This window comes from Garra rufa, chromosome 22, assembly GCF_049309525.1.
Source record: "Garra rufa chromosome 22, GarRuf1.0, whole genome shotgun sequence".
In the NCBI taxonomy this organism is placed as follows: Eukaryota; Metazoa; Chordata; class Actinopteri; order Cypriniformes; family Cyprinidae; genus Garra; species Garra rufa.
In genome coordinates this window covers 35,148,508-35,172,037 of record NC_133382.1, presented here as the reverse complement: position 1 = coordinate 35,172,037, position 23,530 = coordinate 35,148,508, and the positions used below count along the sequence as shown (strand labels likewise).

General features: G+C 37.1%; 2 long non-coding RNA genes across 2 annotated transcripts; both read right to left on the bottom strand.

Moving 5' to 3' along the window:
- Positions 1-24: 24 nt before the first annotated feature.
- Positions 25-19,543, bottom strand: LOC141297274 (uncharacterized). Its single transcript, XR_012341346.1, has 4 exons — positions 19,269-19,543; positions 19,002-19,048; positions 4,781-5,065; positions 25-982 (listed from the first exon to the last, which is right to left on the bottom strand). It is a non-coding gene; the product is annotated as an uncharacterized lncRNA (long non-coding RNA).
- A 618-nt stretch (positions 19,544-20,161) lies between these two features.
- LOC141297314 (uncharacterized) lies at positions 20,162-22,411 on the bottom strand. Its single transcript, XR_012341358.1, has 3 exons — positions 22,289-22,411; positions 20,898-20,942; positions 20,162-20,777 (listed from the first exon to the last, which is right to left on the bottom strand). It is a non-coding gene; the product is annotated as an uncharacterized lncRNA (long non-coding RNA).
- Between the last annotated feature and the right edge of the window lie 1,119 nt (positions 22,412-23,530).

Below are 23,530 nucleotides of genomic sequence, written 5' to 3'. Positions count from 1 at the left end.
CTAAATGACTGTTTCCTTGTTTTTCTTAAGCAGTAACTGGAGTTAATGAAGCTAAATGTTGTATACAGAGATGATGACCCATCTTCTCTCCTTTAGATCTCCAACAATTGACCATGCTTAAAAAGAATTCACATAACATCACTTTTTCTACAATGTGAGAATTTGATTAATGAAGCAAACAATAAAGCACAGACACAGAATGCCTAATTACCTCCACTAAAAATAAACCAAAGGTCTGAATCTCCACAGAGAAATCACTTTACACCATGAAAAATCAAGCTCCTGCGATGCACAAGAACAGCTGTCAGAAAACACGGTTTGTTTATTGCGTCAACATTGCTAAAAATATCTACGATATGAAATACGATTAAATCTTTGATTTTAGATAATATGCATTAATTATATTCTTGTAAGTCAGCCTGCAATTTAAGTTATAATATTTTTACAAAAGTTTTCTTCTAGCACAAACCTATTTTCTTGCTTAAGGCGAAACCAGATGTTAACTGATTGAAGATGCCATTACTGACTACTATGTTATGTATATTAATGCTACTTGTGCACCATTATGATGTTTGAATAGTTTTGAGGAGTTCAAGTTTTTAAAACATAGAAGAATGAAAAACTGAATAGGAACATTAATAACAATGTATCATAATTGTATCCATAAACAACAAACACAAAGAATAATTTGCAGCCAGTTGAAAGAGTTGAAAAAGAGTCAAACAAATCACTCAGAGTAAATGGAGTGAAAATAAATAAATAAATCTCACCACGCAGAAATAAAATGATGTATGGCAAGGTGGACCAGATCCAATCTACATGTAAATAAGCAGCCTTAACATCAGGTGTTGCGACAGATCGTCATTTTGCTGTTTCATGGTCTATTTTATCCACTTTCTTCACATTTTCCACTTGCTGGTACATTTATACATTTATCAGCTCATCTTTTCTCTCCGCTGGCCACCTTGAAATAGTTGAAACACTATGAAAAAAAAAAAACAACTTGTGAGAACAAATGAAACAGAACAGGAGGATTAAATTGAATTTTTTGAGCTAAAGGTGTTCATTGGCTCAGACAGTTCTCTATAGTACTTACAGTTCCTACACTACACAAAACGATCCTCGTCTATACTGGCGTTTTCACTGCGTTTCAGAAACAATCTCCGTCTACACTACACAACCGAAAACGCATGTCACGTGATCATTCATGCAGGTACAACCATAGATATGTGTAGGTAGATTCCTTATTTTTTTAGATGGCGGACACGTCTACTGTATGTGCTTGGAGCAGTCGAATGGGGCATCTACCTATACATACACTATATTGCCAAAAGTATTCGCTCACCTGCCTTGACTCACATATGAACTTAAGTGACAGCCCATTCCTAATCCATAGGATTCAATATGATGTCGGTCCACCCTTTACAGCTATAACAGCTTCAACTCTTCTGGGAAGGCTGTCCACAAGGTTTAGGAGTGTGTTTATGGGAACTTTTGACCATTCTTCCTGAAGCGCATTTGTGAAGTCACACACTGATGTTGGACGAGAAGGCCTGGCTCTCAGTCTCTGCTCTAACTCATTCCAAAGGTGTTCTATCGGGTTGAGGTCAGGACTCTGTGCAGGCCAGTCAAGTTCATCCACACCAGACTCTGTCATCCATGTCTTTATGGACCTTGATTTGTGCACTGGCGCACAGTCATGTTGGAAGAGGAAGGGGCCAGCTCCAAACTGTTCCCACAAAGTTGGAAGCATGGAATTGTTCAAAATGTCTTGGTATGCTGAAGCATTCAGAGTTCATTTCACTGGAACTAAGGGGCCAAGCCCAGCTCCTGAAAAACAACCCCACACCATAATCCCCCCTTCACCAAACTTTACACTTGGCACAATGCAGTCAGACAAGTACCGTTCTCCAGGCAACCGCCAAACCCAGACTCGTCCATCAGATTGCCAGATGGAGAAGCGCGATTCGTCACTCCAGAGAACTCGTTTCCACTGCTCTAGAGTCCAGTGGCGGCGTGCTTTACACCACTGCATCCGATGCTTTGCATTGCACTTGGTGATGTATGGCTTGGATGCAGCTGCTCGGCCATGGAAACCCATTCCATGAAGCTCTCTGTACACTGTTCTTAAGCTAATCTGAAGGCCACATGAAGTTTAGAGGTCTGTAGCGATTGACTCTGCAGAAAGTTGGTGACCTCTTTGCACTATGCGCCTCAGCATCCGCTGACCCCGCTCCATTAGTTTAAATGGCCTACCACTTTGTGGCTGAGTTGCTGTCGTTCCCAAAGGCTTCCATGTTCTTATAATACAGCTGACTGTGGAATATTTAGGAGCAAGGAAATTTCACGACTGGACTTGTTGAACAGGAGGCATCCTATCACAGTTCCACGCTAGAATACACTGAGCTCCTGAGAGCGACCCATTCTTTCACAAATGTTTGTAAAAACAGTCTGCATGCCTAGGTGCTTGATTTTATACACCTGTGGCCATGGAAGTGATTGGAACACCTGATTCCGATTATTTTGATGGGTGAGCGAATACTTTTGGCAATATAGTGTATCTATGGGTACAACAATGAGCATAATGTTATTGTTTACACAGTCATCAATGATTTGCAGAACGAACGTGGGGAGCCACGCCACCATTTTCAAAAGTCTTCGTTTTGGTCTGTTTACACTGAAACGCAACCCCTGAGTTTTCAAACTAAAACAGGGTCTGCAGCATTTTCAAAAGTCTCTGTTTTTGAGCATCGAAAATGCTGGACTAGTGTAAACGGGCATAACCGTAGCAAAAACTGACACCGTGTCTACACCGGACGCGAGCAGCGCGGCGCAACGCAGCGCGACGTGACAAGATACAATAGAACTGTCATGATCGGGGCTGTGGGTTTTCCCTCAGCCACCTGAGGTCGCTGTTTGCACTGCACTCCTCTGATTCTTCACGTCTGTTTTGTCATTAACACTGATTCACACACAGCTGTTCACTATCTGGACTCTGTATAAGAACACTCACTCTTCATTCCGTTTTCAGGTCTGCATTGTCTTGTGTCTTTGATGTACTTTTGTGTTCCTGATATCCCTGGTTTTTGATCTTGTTCTTGGTTTTGTTATTTTGTGTTTTAGTTATTAGTTTTGTGCCGTGTTGGCCTTTTGTCTTGGTTTGTTTATTTGTTTTATTAAAACACCTTTCTCCCTGCATTTGGACCCAGACCCTTATTCCTACCGTGACAAGAACCTGTTCCCTGGTGAAAAAACCAGCTAAAACCAGCCTAGGCTGGTTGGCTGGTTTTAGCTGGTCAACCAGCCTGGTTTTAGCTGGTCATAGCTGGGAGGCAGGCTGGTTTTAGAGGGGTTTTGGCCATTTTTCCAGCCTGGCCAGGCTGGTCAGGCTGGTCTTAGCTGGTCAGGCTGGGAAACCACCAGCTAAAACCAGCCATTTCCAGCTTAAACCAGCTAAGACCAGCCAACCAGCCTAGGCTGATTTTAGCTGTTTTTTTCAGCAGGGATTCTGTCTACACTGGATGCGGCGCGGGGTGGCGTGGCGTGACACGGCAAATCCCCGACAGCAATCTGCTGCCACGTTCTATTTATGACGTGCTCACACAGAGTTTAAATGATTTGCAACGGTCGCTTGATAATTACAGACAGCTGTGTTGGAGGAGGGCTTGAACTAAAGTGTGCAGGTAGGTAGATCTCCAGGAACAGGGTTGTGCACCCCTGATATAGGTAGATGCAATATTTGACCGCTGCAAGCATGTAGACATGTCATCCATCTAAATATTAGGGCATCTACCTATACACATCTATGGTTGTACCTGCATGAATGGTCATATGATATGAATTTTCGATTGTGTAGTGTAGATTTAGATCATTTCTGAAATGCAGTGAAAATGCTTGTAGACAAGGATCGTTTTCATTTTAAAACGAGAATGCACAGGATTCTGGTGTTCTGACATGGCCAACAGGCTTTTTGTCTAGCTTAACCTGAAATACTTCCCTGATCGACCACCTTTTTGAGGGTTTGGGGCAGTGTGTTGTTAGTGTTAAAAGGAATGCAGTGATGAATGTCACCCTTTCTTGTGAATGCCTGCAGAAGCCAGATATTACAGTTTAAAAAGTTTTAAATACAGATATTTTTCTTACACAAACACATCGGTTCGCTTTAGAAGGCCTTTATTAACACCCCAGAACTGTGTGGAGTACTTATGATGGATGGATGGATGGATGCACCGTATTGGACTTAAAAATCCCACCAGCCATTCATTGTAAAGCTTGGAAGAGCCAGGACATTTTTTAATATAACTCTGTTAGTATTTGTCTGAAAGAAGAAAGACATATACACCTAGGATGGCTTAAGGATGAGTAAATCATTGGGTAATTAAATTTTTTTGGATGAATTATCCCTTTGATGTTTTGATTAGGTCAGACAAACTTATTAAAAACAAACTGAATATAAAATAAAAGGTTAATATTCAAATTACTATTCATATCAAGTCATTTACAACACAACGTGAGTGTTAACCAGCAAGTTTTGCTAAGTTATGCTGGTCCACCAGCAAGACAAACGCCAAATCAGTTTGGAAATTCTTGCTGGTCTAAGCTAGTAAGGGAAGTATTTATATTTTTTCCCTTTCATTTTGTAAAAAAAAAACTGCACTTATAGTTTCTAGTGTCACACTCTGCACATGTTTGGGTTAATCTCGCAAAAACACCCATGCTGCCCTGCAAGCCTCAAGATAACAACCCTCCAGCCAAAACGCTCAGAAAGCCACTTCTTCACCTGAGAAACAGACGTTTCAGCGTCTTCAGGTCCCAACCCTCCTCTTCAACGGGCATGATAAGAACAGCAAGGACATGGAGGTAGGGCTGGCTCGACTGCAGGCGTAGAGGTAGTAAGCAATCTACCGTGTGCCCTTCTCTGCCCATAATGCATGCAGAAGTGTGTGATTGATTTTCAGCAAGGGAGTGGGTGTCTTAATGTCCTAATGCATTGCTCTGTCACAGTCGCCGTGGCTTGGCAGCCTGCCCTTTTCATGGAGGGATCTCTCGCTCGATTGGATGAGACCTGGGCAAATAAATAAAGAGAGGGAGGTATAAGAAAGAGGAAAGCAAGAGAGCACGCTAAAAGAGACAGGACTGATGGCAATTCAAGAATCGATTCTATTTAGCATAGTTTTGGTCCACATCCGCTGTTGTCGCTTGTCAGCACGCCTCAATATATTTCAATATATTTTCAGTTACATTTCAACTTTCCGTAATTCCTCACAGTAGAGCGACAGCTCATCATGTTGATCTCAAAACAGTCACAGAGCTTTAGCTGTTAAACAAAACAACAGCTTCTCAAGAAGAGCTAATGGCTTCATACGCTAATGAGCAACATGAAGGAGCCTTGACATTGATTTCAGGGGAAAATAAATGTTTGAAAGTTTTCACAAGGTTTCAAAGTGACAAAGCAACGGCGAAGGTGTCAATCTCATGGCCACGACTGATACTTTAATGAACCGCTACAAACTGCCAGTGACATGCGCATTGAAGGTTATAAAAACAGACGTTTAATTGTTGACATGTTTGAAACATTCTAGAGGCCCACAGGAAGCCAAAACTTTGTAATTACTCATGTGTGATATCAATTTTCAGCTAATGAGCGTAATTTAGATCCAAAGTGTGAAAATAAGAAGCGAGATGTGGAAAAAAAACATACACAACAAGGTTAAACATTATTATTCCTCTGCCAAAAATGTCCAAAATGTTGTAACTAGCTATAGTAATTCCTTCCTGTTCTCGGAAGCTTTCCACACACAGTTCCCTTGTGTGCAACAAGCGATTGTCGTCATGCTCCACTCTACAACGTGTTAAAGAGGCTGACATTATATATCGCAATGAATTTAATGAGTAGAGCAGTGGCGTCCTGGAGCTCGGAGGCTGATGGGATGAACGCAGGCCAGCTAAAACACAATATTGTACCGTACCAATTACTGTCTGAAAAGGTCTAACCCTCTGATGAGAAATATTTTTGTTGCCAAAACACCAATTTAGTGCATCAGTGGAGTGTTTCAGTGTAATGACTGTAGGTGTGCAGCTGTAGCAAGAGGGAAGGATTATGGCAAGAAGCGCTAATGTGTGATATGCACGCAGGATTTTGAACAGAAAATTTAAATATTTATTTATTTATCTTATTTTAATACCATAACCAAATGTTTTTCAAGACATTCGGTTTTGTTAAAGGTTCTCCAAGGTGTACTTTCTCACCAGTGGTGGAACACTGTGCTAAAAGTGTCTGAACTGAATCTACAGCACATACAGCATAACCCGGCGAAGTACAATTTTGCAACAAATGACTAGTGAATCAGAAACATTCAGGTAGTCTGATTCCCAAACTACTGAATAACATGAGCTTGACTAGTGTAGTTGGATTCTCTAACAAAAAGTGAGCTAATTATTCTCGAAAGTCGACTTTTTTAGTGAATCAGAAACATTCTGGTAGTCTGACTTTCGAACCACTGACTCTTATGAGTTTCTTTTACTGAATCAAAAGTATACAGGTTGACTAGTCAGATTCTTAAAGAAATAACTTATGAGGTGGTTCTTTTTAGTGAATCAAAAACATTATGCTTCATTACCCAAAAGCAACGTTTCCAACGTTCAGTGGAACCAAATACATACAGCACAACCAGTATAGTTCTTATTCTGAACCAATTATTCTTAAAAGTCTACTCTTTTTAGTAAATCCGAAACATTCTGGTAGCCAAATTCACAAACCACTGATTCCTATGAGCCATTTCTTTTCATCCTCCTTTTCGAATCAAAAACATACAGCACAACTGTGTTGTCTGATTCTCAAACGATTGGTTCTTATGAGCTGGTCCTTTAAAATGAATTAAAAACATTCACTAAACCTAGTTCTAATCCTAAACGAATTACTCTTATGAGCCGGCTCTTTTCAGTGAATCAAAAACCATTCAGCTTGACCAGAGTCTAGTTTTTAAATGAACCACTATAAGCTGATTCTTAAGTGATTTAAAAACATACAAAACAACCAGCTTAGTTCTGTTCCAGAACAAATTGCTCAAATGAGCTGGTTCTTTTTACACCTTAGTCTGATTCTCCAACGAATGACCCATGATTTGGTTCTTCTTGGTGGGTCAAATATTTACAATGCAACCAGAGTAGTCTGAACCAATTATTCTTAAAAGTCTTTTTACTGAATCTGAAATATTCTGGTAATCTGATTCCTGAATTACAGACTCCTATGAGCTGTTTCTTTTAGTCAAACAAAAACATACAGCACGACTGGTGTAGTCTGATTCTCAAACAATAGGTTCTTATGAGCTGGTTCCTTTTAATGAAACATTCACTAAAACTAGTTCTAATTATGAGCCAGTTCTTTTCAGTAAATCAAAAAACATTTAGCTTGACCAGAGTAGTCTAATCAGCAAACAAACAACTCATATAAGACTCTTATGATTTTTTTTTAGTAGGTCAATTATTTACAATGCAACCATAGTCTTGATTCCTAAACAAATACTGCATCCCAATTCGCATACTATCCGTCCAAAATAGTATTCAAAATTAGAATTAGGATTCGATTAGAACTACAAACACGCATTAAAAGTGTTAAAAAACTACAAACATGGAGGATATGCGCGACCAACGGACAGGTAGAGAAAGGGGTTTGAGTGATAAATAATCAATGTGTAACCTGATAAAAAAATCATTTTTTTAATGTTATCCGTGTTATATTTCATGTGCAGCAACATTATGAACTTGTATAATGATAGATTTGGTCATTAACGTTTAAATGCGTAATTATGCAAACACAAGAGCAGAGTTCTCGGCATAAAAGTCTTGTGAAAGAACGTGCCACTTCATTTCTCTCTAATACGGTAGGAAATTAAATTAAACTAAATGTTGATAATGTTAACTGTGATGATTGACAGGGCAGTTTAAACAGTGACAGGATTCAGGTAACTAAGCAACAGAGCGTCCGTTAAAGAAGCAGTTATGACGAAGTAGTATGTCCCAAAGCTTGCCTACTATTCTGCTACATACTCAAAAGTATGTACTTTTTCTTCACAAAAAGAGTACATACTTTTAGGGCATAGTATAAGTAGGTGAATTGGGACGCAGCATAAGACTCTTGACTCCTGAAACCTACAACAGCATTCAGGTTACTGAACAAACAACTCCTATGAGCTGGTTCTTTTAAACATGTACAGTGCACAGTTTAGCATGGCTGTTTAAAAGACAATTTTTTTCAATTTACCAAAAGTGAATGAATAATTAAAATATGGTATTAAAAACAACAAAAACGCAACTACAAAATGCTCCATGCATATTGCACGACAGACTGCAAAAACAATAAACAAATGTTTAAACACATGTTCCTTCCTCAAAGGTATACAGAATTAATAATGGAACAATTAAAGAAACGGAATCAGAACCACAATCTCTAAATTCCGTAAGATTCCCATCTCTACCTGCATGTGCACACACACATGCACTTTTGCAAGCATCCCTCGTCCTCTTCATGCACTCTGTGATTCATGGCTGGGGCGGTGCGCAGAGGGCAATTACACCCTATCGATCTCAAACTCCCGTGGGCTGAAATGTATGTATGTGCATGTGCTGTCAGGTGGACTTCCAGCAGCGCGTTCAGCCTGACACACTTACTACTTAAAACGTCCGTTGGGGTTTCACCCCGGTGGTCCTGCTAAATCTGTAGACCTGACACAAGGTCAATTTACCCTCAACCCTTCATCTTTCTTTACTCTCTGGTCTCCACTCTCAAATCCAGCTATGACTGACACGAGTGCCACAGGAAAGGTCACAAGTCGGTTCCTGCTCTGTCGACATGTCCTGTACAGCTTTCCAGATGCCTCAGATGAAAACAAACACCATTTCCAGCTAATCTACTGGTCTCTAGAGTCTCACCAGGCTCTTTTGTTGCACTGGGATATACAAAGACAGCCTGCTTCTGTGTGCCGAGATGTAGTTTTGACAAGCAATGACGAAACACAAGGGTTTTGTGATGTGAGAGGGGTTTGCTTGTCTTGTCTGAACCCGGCCTGAGATATGAGCTTTTAAGTGTCAAAAAAAAAAAAAAAAACAGAGGAAGTGAAGTGGGAGAGGTGTGAAAGAAAAGTGTTAATCCATGTCACGACTGACGGAGCATGATATTGGGAAATGATTGTGTGTGTGCGTGCATACATGTTACCAGTGAAGCACAGAGCCTGTGGTTTGACAGAAGTAGCACAAAGTGTCTATGAAGAGCTATTTATACTGTGTGAAAATATGAAGTATGATTACATAATAATGTCATTTTGATTCTGATTCACAAACTTGTGATTTGATTGATTTCCAATGCGATATCGATTATTTTGGATATACAGTATATCAGGCACAGTATGTGCCAAATTTTTTCTCAAGGAGAAAAAAAATCTCTAAACTAATGCTGTAAAATATGCTTAAGAGTCAGTTGGTTCTACATTAGTATAATATTGAAGGTTAAAATTAACTGATTCGTATACAAACACTTAAATTACACCCAGTTAAGTTTTTATAATAAGAAAGTTACAATAACAATTATATTTTTAAATTTAAATAGTGGCTGTCATAAAAACCTGTTCAATTTTATTTTATTTATTCATTTTTATTTTATTATTTTCTGATGGAACAAAATATTTTTTTTCAGTTCTGCAGGGGGGAAAAAAGGTTTGAAATGACATGAGGGTGAGTAAACGATATTTTTTTTTTTTTTTGAGTAACTGATCGCTTTAAATAATTGGCTTGTATATTGTACTAAATCCAGAGCAAATTATTAAAATATTGTCTAATAAAATTTGTCTGTGTGAATAATGTAATCATACATTTGCATAGTATATTTTGCTGGAAAAAAGATTGCTATGAAATCATTTTCTCTCAATACAGCAAAATGCATAATGCCAGGCTAACTAATTAAACTACTTTAAAAAATAAAAATTCAAAAATGAATGAATAAATAAACAATTAAATTAATTAAAAAGTTAAAAAAATATTTAAAACAAAGTTATGACTTTTTAATCTAACAACTTTCTTTGCCAAAATATGGCCTCAGATTTGGATATAAAGTCAGGATTGTAAGACACAAACTTACAATTGTGACGAAAAAAATCCATAAACTCTTTATTTTTTATTCTGGAGGGGGAAAAAACAGAATTGCAAAAACTAAAACTGAGTTTCGAGATAATAAAAAACCTTGGAATTCTAAAAAAAAGGGGGGGAAAGGTCCTTATTGTTAAATAAAAAGGTCACAATTACTTTTATTCCATGGCAGAAACATTATGGTTTAGGCCATTCAGAACAAGTGTATTCCTGTCTCTGCTAGCAACACCAAGGTCAAGTTTAACTCCCAGGGAAAGAATAACCAATAAAACATAACCTGAAAAAGTCACTTTGGTTAAAAGCATCTGCCACATAAAAAAAAAAAATCAATCATCCACAAATCATGGTATTTCTGATAGGCAAATGTTAAACGAGAAGTTCATTCCAGAACAAAAAAATTACAGATAATTTATTTACCCCCTTGTCATCCAAGATGTTCATGTCTTTCTTTCTTCAGTCGTAAAGAAATTATGTTTTTGAGGAAAACATTTAAGGAATTATCTCCATATAATGGGCTTCTGTGGTGCCCCAGAGTTTGAATTTCCAAAATGAAGTTTAAATGCAGCTTCAAAGGGCTCTAAACAATCCCAGTCTAGAAAGAAGGGTCTTATCTAGCGAAACGATCGGTTATTTTTTTTAAATAAATTGACAATTTATGTACTTTTTAACATCAAATGCTCGTCTTGCCTAGCTGTGCGTGAACTCCGGTTGTATTCCGGTTCAAGACAGTTAGGGTAGGTCGAAAAACTTCCAGCTCATTTTCTCCTCCAACTTCAAAATCGTCCCACATTGCTGCAGAAGTACCGACCAAGTGTTTACAAATAACATGCAAAGAAGATCAAATGCCCTTTACAAAAAACAGCGATGTAGAATGATTTTAAAGTTAAAGAAGAAAATGAGATTAAAGTTCCCCTTCGGGAACGTCGAGCTGCGTCGTAATGCTTTTGGAGGCGTTCCCAAAGTGTTACGACGCAGCGTCTCGTTCCCTTGAGGAACTAGGGTTACGAGAGTAACCCGAGGCATTTTTCGACATACCCTAACTGTCCTGAACTGGAATACACAGCTCACGCCGAGCTAGACAAGACAAGCATTTGAGTTAAAAAGTATACAAATTGTAATTTTTTAAAAGAAAATAACCAATCGTTTTGCTAGATAAGACCCTTATTACTTGGCTGGGATCATTTAGAGCCCTCTGAAGCTGCATCATAGAAGTCCACTATATGGAGAGAAATCCTGAAATGTTTTCATGAAAAAACATAACGTCTTCATGACTGAAGAGAGAAAGACATGAAATTGGGTGAAAAGGGGGTTGAGTAAATTATCTGTAAATATTTGTTCTGGAAGTGAACTTCTCCTTTAATGCTAGTTAACAATTCTAGTGGAGACACCAGCATCCACTTTCCATCAGGGTGGTCTGAACAATGCAGCAATTAGCAGCATGTCATTCACATTGTATTTTCAAGGCCTGAGTGCATGTCCAGGAAAAGAATAACAGAAGTGAACTACAAAAGATCTGAAGTATAAGATCTGTAGATGCCTGAGGGCACGACTTGGTATATCTGATTGCTCACGCCCGGCGCCATAAAAGCCATCTGGGAAGCCTGCTTTTGATCAGTGCGAGTTTCTTTGAGCCGATCAGTGGCGCTGTAGAGCACGTCATCAGCGGTAGGGGTGGAAGCTGTCTTCAGCCTAACAACTTCATCAGGCGAGCTGCTAATTATGCGCAAGGCTCATTAGCGAGGCCTGAGGAAACGTGGAGCTCTAAAACTTCATTAATGTAAGCATTCAGCCTGAGCATAATTACATCCCCTGCCCCCTCTTGCCACGAGACGCCACATTAACCCGCGACTCCATCCGGACACTGGAGCAGACTCTCGACAGACTTCCTCCGCAGCTGCTCCGGCTGGGATTGCACGCTCCAGTGTGGGCAGAGCATGTGAGCTTTTCCCCTCAGACGCTGTTGTGATCCCTCAATCAACGCCGTGGAGCAGACCTCGTCCCATATGAACGCCTTACTGCTCCCGTACGATCTCACATGCTGTCATCACTTAAAACGGTTCTGAAGGGACCTTAGAGCAGAACCGGGTGAGACGAGAGAATCAGCTGGATGTGGTTATTGATCTGACGATGCTCTTCTTTTCTTCTTTTCGCTGTCTTCCATTTTGTTAAAAGTGCATGTCCCTAGGTTATAAGGTTTCACAGCTTTGCAAGTGGATTTCATCACCGTCTCTCGGTCTAATGCATATGTCAAGCTGATATCTTGGCAGCCATGATGAGACCTTTATTTGGAAAGGATGAATAATTTACTGGCTCGTATCAGAAGAAAGTGATTGATGTATTTGATTGTGCTTTGAGACTACCTGTTTAGCTGTCTCTAAATACGTGGAATTTAGCCATGTATGTTTGCTCAAATTCCTGATCCTATCTACTCTTTATTTCATTTTATTTGCAATGAAGAAAAATGGTTTGACAGGCCTGAAAAATAGAAGCAATGAAGAATGAACAGAACCCATTTTAGATCAAACTGTAGGTACCAAGAGAAAGCCAGAATTATTCAAACATAAAGACTTTATCACCAGTTGATTGGTCAAAAAAAAATTCTCCCATCCAACAATTTCACTTTTTTTAAATTAAATATATAAATATATATTTATTAACAATACTCTTATTTTAATAACCATTTTATTTGTATTATTATTATTATTATTATTAACTTACTTTACAGATACTTGTAAAATTATATTGCTAAAATGTAAATAATAAAAAAATTGTGGTAAGACCAGTGAAAACACTGGCAGGAGAAGAAAAAATATTATTATTATTAATAATAATAATAATAATAATAATAATAATAATAATAATAATAATAAAGAATTATAAAACATACTTTTCTATTTTAAATTATTTTAAAAATTTTAATTATTATTAAAATATATACACAAAATTATATTTTATTTTTACAGAATTATATATTATTAATATTAATATTTTATGGTGGATGAAAAAACTAAGTACATCTCACTAAAACTTTCTTAAAAATACTCTAAACAATATTTTAATATCTTACTTATTATTATATGTTAAGCTTACTTTACAGATGCTAATAAAAATATGTTGCTAAAATGTAAATAAATTGTGTTGTGATGTGTAAAAAAACGAATTATTTATTATTATATGGATAATTAAAATAAAATAAAAATCTAATACATATATATAATTATAGTTATATAGATATATATTTAGATATATTTTAGAACTAAACAAAAAATATATTATTTTTAAACAATTCTAAAAAAATAATATTCTATGTATATGTATATAGTCTATATATAGTCTAAAATATATTTTAGAATTATTTTTTTTGTTGTTGCTAAAATGTAAATAACAAAATAGTGCTGAGACCAGTGAAAAAACTAATTACTATTATTATTATTATTATTATTATTATTATTTCATCATATAGATAATTAAAATAAAAAAATTCTAATATAATAATAATAATATTATTATTATTATTATTATTATTATTATTATTATTATTATTATTATTATTATTATTATTATTATATATTTTTTATTAATTACACAGAATTAAAAAAAGGTGTAATGTTTTTGTAATTTTACAGCTATTATGTATCTCCCTGACCCTGAAAAAAATGATCATGTCAAAAAAAAGGTATTCTAAAATATATTTTATATTATTGTATTTATTTATTTAGATTTTTACATGTATTTATTTATTTATTCATATTAATTTATTATAAACTTCCTGCTTGAAAAAAAAAATCTAAACAATTCTCAAAAAATAAAAACATAACATAAACATGAAAAAACACCAGCAAATGTGAGATGACGTTTGACAATTTTGTAAACTGGCCCCAAACTCTTTTATACGGGCTCCAGGCCATCAGACCATTCTTACAGTTGAGCCCCGCCAAAACATTTTATCCTCGCTCACTTGAGAATGACATCAGGTTGAAAACGACACAGACGTGTTCTGACATCTCAGCCTCATATCCCTGTAATCAGGTGGGCTCAATCATACAGACCAAAGACTGAGGGTCAGCATAGAGGGCAAGACGGAGAATATGATGCCTGACTCAGTGTGATGGCTGGAGGCAGTTAGTAAGGACAAGAATACCAGTCTCACTTCCAATCTCATCCCGGCAGACCTGCGTAGGTCACAGGGTCAGAGTGATTACGAGCTATTACATGCAACAGCGCAGCTCAGGTTTGTTGTTGTACACAGAAGAGGTCACCGAGGACAGCACAGGGACTTGGTGTTGGACATATAAATGACAATAGTGCAGCTCTCAAGAGGAATTGCTTTAGAGAAGACGAAGAGGGCGGGGCTAAAGAGAGGCCAGGAGGTGACAGCAGAAGAACACAAGAGCAGAAGATTAAAAATGAGAGCGTCACCGGACAGCCACAGAGATACCTCAAAAGATTAACTTCTAAAATAGGGGTCAGAGAAATATCATTGTTTTGCAGAAAATGCTGTAGTAAGCATTGTTCTTCAGAAGATCTCACTGGATGTGAATTCAGTGTCTCTGAAGTAAATGGAAGCTTTACTAGATGGTATGTTAATCAAGGTTAAACATTGTACTGTAACAATTAAAATACATTAAAACAAGACACCACTTTTTTATCATTACAAATTGATCACAGTGGGTCTCGTTCACAAATAATACCATAACAGTGTTCTTACGTTTGTAGAAAAGGTTCTCACACAAATTGTCTTACATTCTAATATATAAAATAAAATTCCTGATACTTCACTCAACCCATATCATTCAAGATGTTTATGTCTTTCTTCATTAGAAAAGAAATTAAGGTTTTTGAGGAAAGCATTCCATGATTTTTCTCCATATAGTAAACTTCAATGGTCCAAATTGCAGTTCCAGAGCAGCTTCAAAGGGCTCTACACAATCCTTACCAAAGAATAATGGTCTTATGATCATTTTTAACCACAAATGCTTATCTTGCACTAGCTCTGCGATGTGCATGCGCAACTTTACGCATTATGTAATCTTGTTGGAAAGATCACACATTGTTAGTTCTTCGTCTGTGTGTAGTTCGGTTCAAAAAGGTAGGGTATAGGGTGAAAAAATCCATTTCATTTCCCCCTCCAACTTCAAAATCATCAGACATTGTTCCTTTACCTTTTTTGTAAAAGGTGTTTGACTTTCTTTGCACGTTTGCTTTGTAAACAATGGGTTAGTGCTTCCGCCTATGTCACGCGTGACCTTTCCAATGTACGTAATGCATAAGGTCGAGCTAGTGCAAGATGAGCATTTGTGGTTAAAAATCATAATATTTTGAGAATAAAGTCGAAATTAAATTTATAATATTTTGAGAGTGGCCCGGATTGGGAGCATGGGGAGATATTCCAAAATATTAACTTCTATCCTATGCTATTCATTTTTTTTTTTTGTGAAATACAAACAATACGTATATTAAAATAATGTGTTTTTCACACGTTTTCCCTAGCAACTTCTCCTGGTGCTCTCAATCGGGGCCATTTGAATGCACAGGCTATACTCTCCAAATATTATAACTTTAATTGCTACAATTTAATAAATTTATTCTTAAAACATTTTGTCTTTATTCTCTAAACATTTCGACGTTAGGGTTATTGCACACTGAGTCCGAAATTTCGTACGTGTTTTTTCGTATTCGCGATCCTAAAAAAAATCGTCAAGCACAGAAACCTTGCACACTGAGTTCATCCGTTGCCAAAAAAAAAACCCCACCAAAACACCACAAAACGGAATCTTCAAGCAGCGAGGATGATTTTGTTGTTCACTCTCTTCTTAAAAAGAGAAAAATAATTTTAAAAACAATTTTACGGTGGCTCTGAACTGTCAAAACACCTCTCAAAATGACCTTTATTCTCCTAATATTTCGACCTTATTCTCCTAGAGACCTTACTCTCCTACCTTATTCAACCTTATTCTCCTAATATTCTGAGTTTATTCTCGTAATTTTGTAATCTTTGATTTTTTTTTTTTTTTTATTTAATCTGGCACTAAGACGCTGTCATATGGTAACAGCCCTATAGTGTCTCACTACTTGAATTTATTGATTAAATTTAGGAATTTGACACAAGATGATGCATGTGTTTAATTAGGTTAAACACAGAATATGAAGAATATCAGAAGCTCAGCAAAATTTGACAAAATTCCAGAAAATATTATTTTTTGTCATTATCGCAAAGTACCGGCTTCATTGACTAAACGCACCTCACAACATCGTACGATTAATCGTGCAGCCCGCACCTACACATGTCATTTCTTTAGCAAGCAGCACTATTAAGAACCATATTTGAGCCATTGTGGCCTTTTGTATCATTGCATATTCATATATTCATAATGTCATGTAGATTCTGTAATAGTGTATTTCAAGTGTACTTAAAGGAACACAATGCTATTGTCTTTCTGTAAAAGTGCATAGGATAGAAGCTTATCATTAATCATGTGATTATCGGGATCAGTTGCATTACTGAGTTTCATCATCCGAATATTGTACTGTAAGCCAGAGTGCATCTAAGGGCGTTTCATAACATAAATTTGTTCTTGTTTTGCAAATTGCTGTGATCACTTGACACAGGTCGCTCTCGGTTTCTCAGGCCTGCGGTGCCAGCAAGTGACAGATTTAAATAGGATTTGCATCTCAAAGTAGTTGGTGAGGAATATGAGTGTGATTTGTCGAACAGAGAGAGAGAGAACACCTCTAGAATATGACAGAAAGATTGCATTACAGCTCAGACCGAAAAAAAAACTGTCACTGCCAATGACCTTGAAGAAAACACAACTGAATAGTGAGAGGAACCGTATTGCAGAGGAGGAGGAGGAGGAGTGTCTCTAGATGAGGAAGATAAAGGTGTAGAAAGAGATGAGAAGATAGGAGCCAGTACAATAGCAGGCCAGCTCATATCACGTTTACGAAAAGTAGAAAGATGAATCCAACCTGGCATGGGAACCAATGGGAGAGCGTTTAAATAGATTAGACGCAGTCAAGGCCATGTGAGTCCCGGGCAAATGAATGAAAACCTGAGAGTGCTGCAATGACTAAAGTGGCTCAAATTTGACAGTGTCGCTTCAAGCACTTACAAGCGATGCGCTGTAATTTCACCATACATATTTGAAAGTTAATCTGCAGGATGAAAGGTGTGCAAAGGGCTCACGGTAGGAGTACCACACTTGTAGACAGGTGTCATTAAAGGAACAAACAGTAAGATGGAAAAATCAGACACGGTGAAGCAAAGCATATGCACTTTTAAGATGCTGTCTGTTGCCAGAAGGCGTATGATATTTATGCGTCAGGTTTGGTAATTTGGCTAGCATGGTGATAAACATTGATGAATTATGCATGAATAGTACAAGGAGGCAGTGAAATGGCCAGGTTTTGCATTTAAGTTTAGCTAAAGTAAAAGTTAGAGGTGTGCATTATTTAAAAATGCATGTTGCATGCATTTATTTTGCTTTGCCTCTAGTGCAACCACTCAGACTTGGTATAAACTTTATCTGATAAATAGGTCTACTTCGCAGACTTTTGTAAAAGGGCATATGATTCAGCATATTATGATAAATGAATATTTATTGATAGCTTAGGAAACAGGAAAATCTAAGCATGGAAATCAAAAACAGGAAATAAGCCATTTTAAACCAAAAGACTTTCAGTTCCATTAAAGAATCGTCCAAAAATGAAAATTAGTTTGATGTCGTTCCAAACTCCTTTAGCAGAGCACAAAAGGAGAATTTGTGAAGATTGTTGAGGGATTAAAACTTTAATTTTTGAGGTGAAAAAAAATGCAGAAGCCTCATAAAAGTATAAAGTAAGTTCATGAAACTTAATTATGCAGTATATTTCAAGTCTTCTGAAGCCATGCTGACTTTGTGTGAGGGTGAGGGCGGGGCAGACTAAAAAGTCATCTGCTCATTGAAAATGTCCTTAAATGAAATGTTAATGGGCTCTGGAATTGAAACATCTTATATTTCCTTGCATATGCTCCAAACAATGACAGCAAATGGTGCCTAACATCTAATTTTGTGTTCCACAGAAGCAAGAAATTAATTTAGGGATTTGATTAACAATAAATTGAGTAAATTACGACAGTGTTTTCATTTTTGGGAGAACTACGTCTTAGAAAATAGACTACTAGCTTTAATTATTTAAATGTGGAAAGTAATTTATTTGCAGAAGATATCTGTATTACAAAATATCAAACTGGCCTTGTCAGACTGCAGTAAAAGCCACAATAAAGTAAAAGTCACAAATTCAATGATGTTCTATTTCTGATCTGAGAGTAACTCATAAACCGAGTTTTATGAAACATTATCTAAGATCATGTGAATATCGAAAGGGGAAACTCTCAAAGGACAAAATGAATCCACTCACATAAACCAAGCACTCACTCAAGTCTGATATGCTGCTGTACTTAATGTTTCATCTGTCAAACATCTCTCCTGACCGTCTTTATGAATAGAAACATTCTTATATCCATATCCATATGTCATATGAAAAGACTGACTTCTTTGTTGGTCATAAGAGCTAAATAGCGGCCTTTGGTTTTGCAGAACGTGTAGCAGTTCAACATAAAATAAACAGGTGAGCCGCACTCTCCTGCACAACTTAGCAAAAATTGACATAAATGGTGTAAATTTGATAAGTACTAATAAGATAATCCATCTGCATCTCCCTAAATATGCACACTTTTGGATTATAACCCCAAAAGGAAAACCTAACAAGCCACATTCACCAGAGCTTGTGCGATTTAACAGGAATGTGGTTATTTATTATATTCTAAACAAGCACGGTTTGATTTTTGTCAGATTATTATATAGAGGGTTTGCACTTACATTACAGTTTGGTCAGTTACCCGGATGCACAGCCATATTGGAGATACCTGGATGTAAACAACGGCATGGTTAATGTACTATTGAATACGTTGTTCTGCTAATTTATGTTGACTAAACCACAGAAAAACTTGTGGAAGCTGCTAAATCATATAGAAAAGGACTTAGTAAGCAGGAAAGGGCACAATATTTTGACAAAATAAAGATAATAGGTGGTAAAGACATGTATGAGCAGTATTAATTAACATATTAGCCTAATATTTCACCTACCTGACCAGAAATGATAAGAACAAACACGAATGTTGTCAAGATTCTTGCCCTGGGAATCCTGGTTCAGTTTGGCCAACCACAAACAACTTTTGTTCCTCAGACAGTTTTTTGCACTCTTCTCCTTGATTTGTATCGACTTTTGGCAGTCTGTAGTACTCCAAATGTTTTTCCTGGTCTGACCGATTATAACAGCCCAAAACATGACAATAATTGACCATGTTCAACAGAAATAATCAGCATAATTTGCGAGTTCGTTCCAATAGGGTCTGGCTGCAGACCTGCACCTCCACTGCCAGACCTGCACTCTCAGACCTGCACTCTCCGTTTTTTTTTTTTTTTTTTGACCTGCACTCTCCGTCACCCAAACTTCCTCTGCAGGTGACGTCACTTGCAATCGACACCTGCACACTACGGTACCTGCGACGTCACTTGCAATCGACACAAAAAACCGCAAATAAGTTTCCAGTCGTTCGTTTGCGTTGCCAAAGACGCTGTATTGAAGCTGTTATATGGTTTAAAGTACCCATAGCCAATAAAGACGCAGTAATGATGCTGTTAAATGGTTTAAAGTACTTTAGTAGTATAACCAGACAGAAACTTTCCCCCCAGTTATTTTTTGCTGCTTGTTTATCATAGGAGTATAATGTTGTACTTTATCATTCAAGTAGGCTACAACTATATTACATTACCAAACTATAACATTAACAAAAATTAAGCAGATGCAATTTTTTATTTTAGTTTTTTATTGTAAGCTAGTTACAAAGAGACAGACTATTTACTATTATTTGGTAAACTAGCAATAGTTTTATAAAATAGTAATATAAAAATAAGTAAAAGCTTAAAACACTTCCACAACAAATAAAAACAGAACAGAAAGAATGCAAAGAGGCAAATTATGTATTTTCTTTTATTTCTGCAAAGAAGCACATTATGCATTTCCTTCCTTTTCAGTTTGACAGAATACTTTCAGATTCATAACATCAACTACATGTTCAAGGAAGAAGTCAATGTCCTTCATCGCAGTAAAGATAAAGCTGAAAGGTTCCAGAGCAACAAGTCTGTCCTCTGAAAATTCAGCCTTCTGTAATTTGTCCATGGCCTCATCAACATCTTCATCCTCCATGCAGAGTACTTTGGGCAGCTGAACAGAACCAAGCAGCACACTTGGCTGTTCCAAACATATATACGTATACGTAGATACCCCATTGGACCGCTCCAAGCACATAGATGCGTCCGCCATATTGCAGCGGTCCACTAGACGTCATTCACCATACTGTAGGTTCGCAGACCAACGGCTGTGCAGGACTGTTATATTTAGAATATTCAGTGATTACTATGGTGATTTACCTAGATCTATGGGTGAATGACGTCAACTGGACCGCAGCAAAATGGCGGACGGCTTACGTATAAAGGCCCATAGAAACAGTCGCTAATGAGGCATCTACGTATATATATCTATGGTTCCAAACACCACTTGCTGGCTTTATTTAAATCTCCCATCAGTTGATTCTGTAAAATAACACAAAGAACAAGAGAGATACAAATGTAAGATACCAAAAACATTAATTCAGTATTGTGCAAAAAAAAAAAACAATTGCTTGTTACTAGTCCTGTAACAAAATAATGTACCTCTTGTGATGATTCCATCAGTACATCTATACTTGCATCATCTGCCTAAGAGCAGGATAGAAGAAACCAGTTATACACACACATACATATATTTATAATATATAAAATGTCACTCAAATGAAGTAATCTGAATTGAGAAGAGTAGGAGCAGAAGAAAACATCAAATGTGGTGCTTTACAATGTTTCACACTACCTGTTTTGCTAATAAAAACACCACATTTAATTGTCTCATTCTACTTATATTATCAGTAACACAACAATCACTTCCACTAAACTATACAGTAGTTTACGTGTAAGCTATATAATTAACTTACGAAAGCATATATACCATTCTGTTCAGTAGTTTAGCTTACTTTAAATGTATTTAAGTCAGTGACGGAGTGGTTGACTAGTTAGGCTATACAGCTTAGGGCTGCTCGATTTCAACAAAAATCATAATCACGATAATTTTGGTCAATATTGTAATCACGATTATTTAAACGATTATTACAGGGTCCAAAACTTTCTATAGTAATTAATCTAAAGATTGCAATACAGCGAAAAATATATAAAAAAAAAAAAAAACAGTGATTAAAAAAATATTTTTCTGAATACTTTTCTGCAAGTCTAAAGTAGTCTAACAATACGACATAAATTAAATGTAATTATTTGAATGTAAAATAAAACTGCATCTTCACTGTAACAGTTAAACATCCTTTGTGTCTGATTAAAACTACAAACGTCCTTCATTCAAAAGCAGTGAGTGATTTTTCTTTAAGTTTTATTCATATTAAACAGACAGCAGAAGGAATCCTATGTGTTGCGCTTAACCGCACGGACCCAATATACTGTTACACACGTTTTTTAATTACAACTGTTTATGGTCATTTAACTGACAAGCGTTTACATGAATAATCAACAAGCGCCTCATTTTCAAATATTTTTGCGTGTATTTGACCGTTTAGGCGCGCACCTAAGTTAAAATATAACTTTACAAGTCCATGTTCGGCTCCGTATTTGAGCGCATTCAAAAAACACCGCAACTTTTCCGACGCGCTATTAAAAACATAACATCAAAGAAACATGAATAAATCAAGCATATCCCGTTTTATGAAAGTCACGTAACATGATTTTGCTGATTTGCATGTGAAATTAGGCTTTTATGGAATAGCGAAAGCGCACCACTGGAAAAGGGGGTGGAGTGGGGAACAATAATCGTTTCATCTCGATTACTGCATTTTCATGATCGTTTGAAGCAAAAATCGAAATCGAATTTCGATTAATTGCACAGCCCTAGCTAATGCAACTTTTTAAACACAACCAGTGAGCAGCGAACACGTTGGCAAACATAATTTTGTATATCAGAATACAATCTAATAAAACGTATAATAAACATACACATATGTACTTACAGCAATGATTCTTGAACGAATTCAGAAGTTATTCTCAATCCAACACGTCCCACTACACGCAGATTGCAAATAGCGCAGGTACCGTAGTGTGCAGGTGTCGATTGAAAGTGACGTCACCTGCAGAGGAAGTTTGGGTGACGGAGAGTGCAGGTCGGAGAGTGCAGGTCTGACAGTGGAGGTGCAGGTCTGCAGCCAGACCCTTCTCGTTCGTTCGGTTCAGTGGCATTATTTATGTTCAGCGCTGCCAAAATGGCCGATTGATGACGCGTTGTGAAAACCGTACAAGAGCAGCAGATATAAATTAATTTAAAAGACAAACTTTAGGTCCGAAGATGGGAAACACTTGCGCCAAGCCTCTTTAAGAATAGTCCATAAAAATAGTCCATATGATTGGTAAACAATATTCAAAGTCTTCGGATGCCGTTACTACTAACCGAACGATTCGCCGTTGCTCACAGGACAGATGTCATTCGCGGATGCGTTTTTAAACGCGTCGCGTCACGATCGGTCACATGACACGCCAGATCCAATGGCGTTTAGCGTTAATTACGTCAAACCCAATGCGTTGCGTCTAAAAATACGGACTACTATTCTGTTCAGTATGCTGCAGCACATTGGCTCAGCCAGTGATAGGGGAGACCTGTTAGCTTGTCTCGCTTGTCTCGCAGATGTATCATTAAGGGCTGCTGTTATGCCCTTCCTGGAATAAATGATTATCATTTTGACACTTGACAAATCAGAGGTTTTCACAGTTGCTTGGTTTTCTTTTTGCGATTCATTGGTGGCAGCCAAACACATGGCATATTTTCTTAAGGGGATTATTTTCACACATTCATTATGTTCAGTTGATTTGACAGTGCTTTGGCTGTAACAGTATATCAAGAAACCTGTCATAGACAACCAGTTATAATTTGCAGACAGCGCTATAAAATGTATCTTCTGTTGAAGCAATTGTCCTTTATCTGCATTACTGTAGCCTAGCTACAGAGGACAGAACTCATAAAAAATATATTAATTCAACAGTGTTTGAAATAGCCTTAGTTTGACCAGATAATATTTCTGAAAGTCCTGAAAGTTTTTTTAATGTTAGAAAGGCTCGTTTCTTTTGCATTTTACCCTGTTTTCTTTTCACACTTCCACTTGTTTGCACGCAAAAACAACGGGGCCCAAAATTTCTCATAAAACTTCAGCAGCCTGCCGGAGAGACGAAGGCGAGTGTGAAGCTAATAAGGTTTGCACAAA